Source organism: Tachypleus tridentatus, chromosome 6 (assembly GCF_004210375.1).
Source record: "Tachypleus tridentatus isolate NWPU-2018 chromosome 6, ASM421037v1, whole genome shotgun sequence".
Lineage (NCBI taxonomy): Eukaryota > Metazoa > Arthropoda > Merostomata > Xiphosura > Limulidae > Tachypleus > Tachypleus tridentatus.
In genome coordinates, this window is record NC_134830.1 from 9082635 (window position 1) to 9088634 (window position 6000).

General features: G+C 35.1%; 2 non-coding genes across 2 annotated transcripts; both read left to right on the plus strand.

Annotated features, from left to right (window-relative positions):
* Window positions 1-2411: 2411 nt before the first annotated feature.
* On the plus strand, window positions 2412-2527 carry LOC143254703 (U5 spliceosomal RNA). Its single transcript, XR_013030350.1, has one exon. It is a non-coding gene; the product is annotated as a U5 spliceosomal RNA (small nuclear RNA).
* Window positions 2528-5167: 2640 nt separating this feature from the next.
* Window positions 5168-5284, plus strand: LOC143254676 (U5 spliceosomal RNA). Its single transcript, XR_013030323.1, has one exon. It is a non-coding gene; the product is annotated as a U5 spliceosomal RNA (small nuclear RNA).
* The last annotated feature ends 716 nt before the right edge of the window (window positions 5285-6000 follow it).

Consider the following 6000-nt stretch of genomic DNA (forward strand, 5'->3'; position numbering starts at 1 on the left):
GAAATGTCCAACAGAGGCAGTCGGTAAATTCCTCTATGAGCCAATCAAAGTTAAGATCATTTGTGAAATGAATTATTAGCGTTTTCGTAGAATAATTATAGGGAAAAATCAGTTAGATTAACAACTTGTACTATATTGGAAAGCCAGTGCTTTTTTCGTAATACTACGTTCCAATAATGACTTCACGAACAAATGTATAACCTGACATTGTTGTTAGTCTATCTGCTGAAAGTATGAAACGAACAGACAACAAAACGTTTGTTGATTTCTTAGTTTAGAGTCTGCGTTTGTTAAAGCGGTTGTCTTTAATTGAACACGTTGCTGATAGAAAATTGCTAATTCGAAAACGATACGTGTTTAAAACTGAATCGATATTCGTTCTATGTTTTATGCACTTGGATCTCACACTGTGTGTCTGAAGCTTGTTTTAGACTTATTATACTCGCTAGTCACTTGTGAGATGTCACTGCACTTGGATTTCTTGTACCCACCGCGTCACTAAAAATCGTAATGGGAAGACCCTAATGGAACTACCATTCTATCTCGATAAATGCATTTAGGCTTTCATGACTCCGTCTGTTTCGAGAACTAGGCCGTAACGTGACACACACACACTGAGTTTTAACGTAAGCTACGTTTCAGTAATATATACTTGGCATCAGCGAGGAGAAATATGCGCATATTTCTCTTTCGGTGCATGAAAAGTTTAAACCTGTTGAACATAATTGTCGTTGTGTTGTTTCAGTAAAACTGCAATATTCCGCGCAATAAATATCTGGGTTTTACAGATGTAAGAAAGGCACAACACTGTAATTTTAAATAAATACATAATTAAAATGAAACAGTGGATTTTTATATGTTTTCCGTTCGTAAAATTTCTGCATCGTCTTTCTTTCTAGAAAGTGTGATTTTAAAATTCGTATTTGAAATTGGTCTATTTATTTTGAATAACACCAAAATATTTTGTATTATATTGTGAGAGAATTATACACTGCTCGGAAGAAGGGAGCTCTTCTTTGAACTGTAATTCCCTGAAAAGTGCTCCACTTTGCAAAACTTCACTTGTCTGCAAAATGGGATTTTCTTTGCGTTAAATTGCCTTGAGAAATCGGCGCATAGTTGCGTCTACAATGTATGGAAAAAAAGTGTCTCGGTTTTGCTCTCTGTTATGACTGCATTGGAAGAAAAGAGGGACATTGCGATAAAATACTGCGACTACAGAGATAAGAAATGCGAATTCTCCACTGTCCTAAGTTGCTCGTATGCAAATCATGACACATAATAGCTCAACCAACAGTTTAAGAAGAAACTGGTTACTTTCTTTATTGGTTAGACAAGAAGATGGCTTGTATTATTCTATTGTAGTTTTCTTTGAGAGGTATTTTAATGCATTTTCTTTTCAGAGTGACATTTTATAAGTATTTGTTTCGTATTTCTTCTAGTTAATTTAGTTAAAATCGTTTATTACTCAAAATACCGTTGTTCTTTAATTTAAGAAACTTCGTCAACACATGTACAAGATAATAGACAGTTAACGTGGACTTTGAATCGTTAAAACGTGAGCACACGTTCAAGTACTTTCGTGTCACGTGCACAGCAAAGAATAACGGAACACAAGCAAGAGTGGTAGCGGCCAAATACTAAAGATAATGACTTATGAAAACAGCATTCGAAGATACTTCTGTTTCTAGATATCTCTTTGTAAGATTTAGGTTAACGGCAGACGTTGTACACATCAAGCGATGTCCAACAAGGATCGCGCATTTTCGCACAAACTCGAACCCCTAAACTGTGATTAGACTTTGAGAAATCTTGGACGTTGTTCTAACTAACGCCGTTTCAGGAGCATACGGGAAGAAATAAATACGTTTCATACAGTTGTTTAGTTATTGATGTTCCTGGTTATCATAAGATTAGAAAGTAAATTCCCAGATATTTGAGAAATTTACGCTTCAGTTATACAACTAGTTTTTCGATCAGAGTTAAATGGATTACTCCCGATTACATATAGCTTTTTACTCTTAACTTTAAAGGCTATAATGCAGCAGAAACACCTAGAACATCAGATAAAATTTTGCGTCTAACAAGACAGTTAGTCTCACTCTAATATAACGTAACCGGAGTTTTAATGCTCTTTTCTAAAATATATCGTTCTCTCCCTTTTCGGACGATAAGGGCGAACTTGTCCACATTGTTATCGTTTCGAGAAGTTTGGTACGTTTTCTACAATACAATTGACATTCTTATTTAAAACAAAAACAAGGTAATAAAAATGGTAGAACTTAAAAGTTTGATCACATTTTAAGAAGTGTGAAGGTGAAATCTACATGACGATGTCTAATTCGTGTAACACCCACGAAACGTTTAGAAATTGTTTGTATAAGTAGAGGCGTTTGGGAAAAGTAACTTCAATGCTCAGGTTTCCTTCAATTCGTATTAATCTTTCGCCTTTTACTAAAGATTACCGTGGAGGGGAACATTACAATGAGCCTATAGGCGAATTTTTGAAGTCTCACTTTTGTGAGACAACAATCTATGGATAAAAATAGACTTGAAGAAGCGACTCTCAGGTCCACTTTTGTGGTGCATTAATTTTAGTGCGAGTTGTCGCTCTTAGTTTTGTTTCTCGATGAAATATTGGGTATAAGAGAAACGTTTTAATGTTAAAACATCTGTTAGCCATTTCTTGTTTGCTTTCGATAATGATGGGGCATGACAGCTATTTTACAGCTGACTGAAATAAATAAATTCTGGGAAATGTCCAACAGAGGCAGTCGGTAAATTCCTCTATGAGCCAATCAAAGTTAAGATCATTTGTGAAATGAATTATTAGCGTTTTCGTAGAATAATTATAGGGAAAAATCAGTTAGATTAACAACTTGTACTATATTGGAAAGCCAGTGCTTTTTCGTAATACTACGTTCCAATAATGACTTCACGAACAAATGTATAACCTGACATTGTTGTTAGTCTATCTGCTGAAAGTATGAAACGAACAGACAACAAAACGTTTGTTGATTTCTTAGTTTAGAGTCTGCGTTTGTTAAAGCGGTTGTCTTTAATTGAACACGTTGCTGATAGAAAATTGCTAATTCGAAAACGATACGTGTTTAAAACTGAATCGATATTCGTTCTATGTTTTATGCACTTGGATCTCACACTGTGTGTCTGAAGCTTGTTTTAGACTTATTATACTCGCTAGTCACTTGTGAGATGTCACTGCACTTGGATTTCTTGTACCCACCGCGTCACTAAAAATCGTAATGGGAAGACCCTAATGGAACTACCATTCTATCTCGATAAATGCATTTAGGCTTTCATGACTCCGTCTGTTTCGAGAACTAGGCCGTAACGTGACACACACACACTGAGTTTTAACGTAAGCTACGTTTCAGTAATATATACTTGGCATCAGCGAGGAGAAATATGCGCATATTTCTCTTTCGGTGCATGAAAAGTTTAAACCTGTTGAACATAATTGTCGTTGTGTTGTTTCAGTAAAACTGCAATATTCCGCGCAATAAATATCTGGGTTTTACAGATGTAAGAAAGGCACAACACTGTAATTTTAAATAAATACATAATTAAAATGAAACAGTGGATTTTTTATATGTTTTCCGTTCGTAAAATTTCTGCATCGTCTTTCTTTCTAGAAAGTGTGATTTTAAAAATTCGTATTTGAAATTGGTCTATTTATTTTGAATAACACCAAAATATTTTGTATTATATTGTGAGAGAATTATACACTGCTCGGAAGAAGGGAGCTCTTCTTTGAACTGTAATTCCCTGAAAAGTGCTCCACTTTGCAAAACTTCACTTGTCTGCAAAATGGGATTTTCTTTGCGTTAAATTGCCTTGAGAAATCGGCGCATAGTTGCGTCTACAATGTATGGAAAAAAAGTGTCTCGGTTTTGCTCTCTGTTATGACTGCATTGGAAGAAAAGAGGGACATTGCGATAAAATACTGCGACTACAGAGATAAGAAATGCGAATTCTCCACTGTCCTAAGTTGCTCGTATGCAAATCATGACACATAATAGCTCAACCAACAGTTTAAGAAGAAACTGGTTACTTTCTTTATTGGTTAGACAAGAAGATGGCTTGTATTATTCTATTGTAGTTTTCTTTGAGAGGTATTTTAATGCATTTTCTTTTCAGAGTGACATTTTATAAGTATTTGTTTCGTATTTCTTCTAGTTAATTTAGTTAAAATCGTTTATTACTCAAAATACCGTTGTTCTTTAATTTAAGAAACTTCGTCAACACATGTACAAGATAATAGACAGTTAACGTGGACTTTGAATCGTTAAAACGTGAGCACACGTTCAAGTACTTTCGTGTCACGTGCACAGCAAAGAATAACGGAACACAAGCAAGAGTGGTAGCGGCCAAATACTAAAGATAATGACTTATGAAAACAGCATTCGAAGATACTTCTGTTTCTAGATTTCTCTTTGTAAGATTTAGGTTAACGGCAGACGTTGTACACATCAAGCGATGTCCAACAAGGATCGCGCATTTTCGCACAAACTCGAACCCCTAAACTGTGATTAGACTTTGAGAAATCTTGGACGTTGTTCTAACTAACGCCGTTTCAGGAGCATACGGGAAGAAATAAATACGTTTCATACAGTTGTTTAGTTATTGATGTTCCTGGTTATCATAAGATTAGAAAGTAAATTCCCAGATATTTGAGAAATTTACGCTTCAGTTATACAACTAGTTTTTCGATCAGAGTTAAATGGATTACTCCCGATTACATATAGCTTTTTACTCTTAACTTTAAAGGCTATAATGCAGCAGAAACACCTAGAACATCAGATAAAATTTTGCGTCTAACAAGACAGTTAGTCTCACTCTAATATAACGTAACCGGAGTTTTAATGCTCTTTTCTAAAATATATCGTTCTCTCCCTTTTCGGACGATAAGGGCGAACTTGTCCACATTGTTATCGTTTCGAGAAGTTTGGTACGTTTTCTACAATACAATTGACATTCTTATTTAAAAACAAAAACAAGGTAATAAAAATGGTAGAACTTAAAAGTTTGATCACATTTTAAGAAGTGTGAAGGTGAAATCTACATGACGATGTCTAATTCGTGTAACACCCACGAAACGTTTAGAAATTGTTTGTATAAGTAGAGGCGTTTGGGAAAAGTAACTTCAATGCTCAGGTTTCCCTTCAATTCGTATTAATCTTTCGCCTTTTACTAAAGATTACCGTGGAGGGGAACATTACAATGAGCCTATAGGCGAATTTTTGAAGTCTCACTTTTGTGAGACAACAATCTATGGATAAAAATAGACTTGAAGAAGCGACTCTCAGGTCCACTTTTGTGGTGCATTAATTTTAGTGCGAGTTGTCGCTCTTAGTTTTGTTTCTCGATGAAATATTGGGTATAAGAGAAACGTTTTAATGTTAAAACATCTGTTAGCCATTTCTTGTTTGCTTTCGATAATGATGGGGCATGACAGCTATTTTACAGCTGACTGAAATAAATAAATTCTGGGAAATGTCCAACAGAGGCAGTCGGTAAATTCCTCTATGAGCCAATCAAAGTTAAGATCATTTGTGAAATGAATTATTAGCGTTTTCGTAGAATAATTATAGGGAAAAATCAGTTAGATTAACAACTTGTACTATATTGGAAAGCCAGTGCTTTTTCGTAATACTACGTTCCAATAATGACTTCACGAACAAATGTATAACCTGACATTGTTGTTAGTCTATCTGCTGAAAGTATGAAACGAACAGACAACAAAACGTTTGTTGATTTCTTAGTTTAGAGTCTGCGTTTGTTAAAGCGGTTGTCTTTAATTGAACACGTTGCTGATAGAAAATTGCTAATTCGAAAACGATACGTGTTTAAAACTGAATCGATATTCGTTCTATGTTTTATGCACTTGGATCTCACACTGTGTGTCTGAAGCTTGTTTTAGACTTATTATACTCGCTAGTCACTTGTGAGATGTCACTGCACTTGGATTTCTTGTACCCA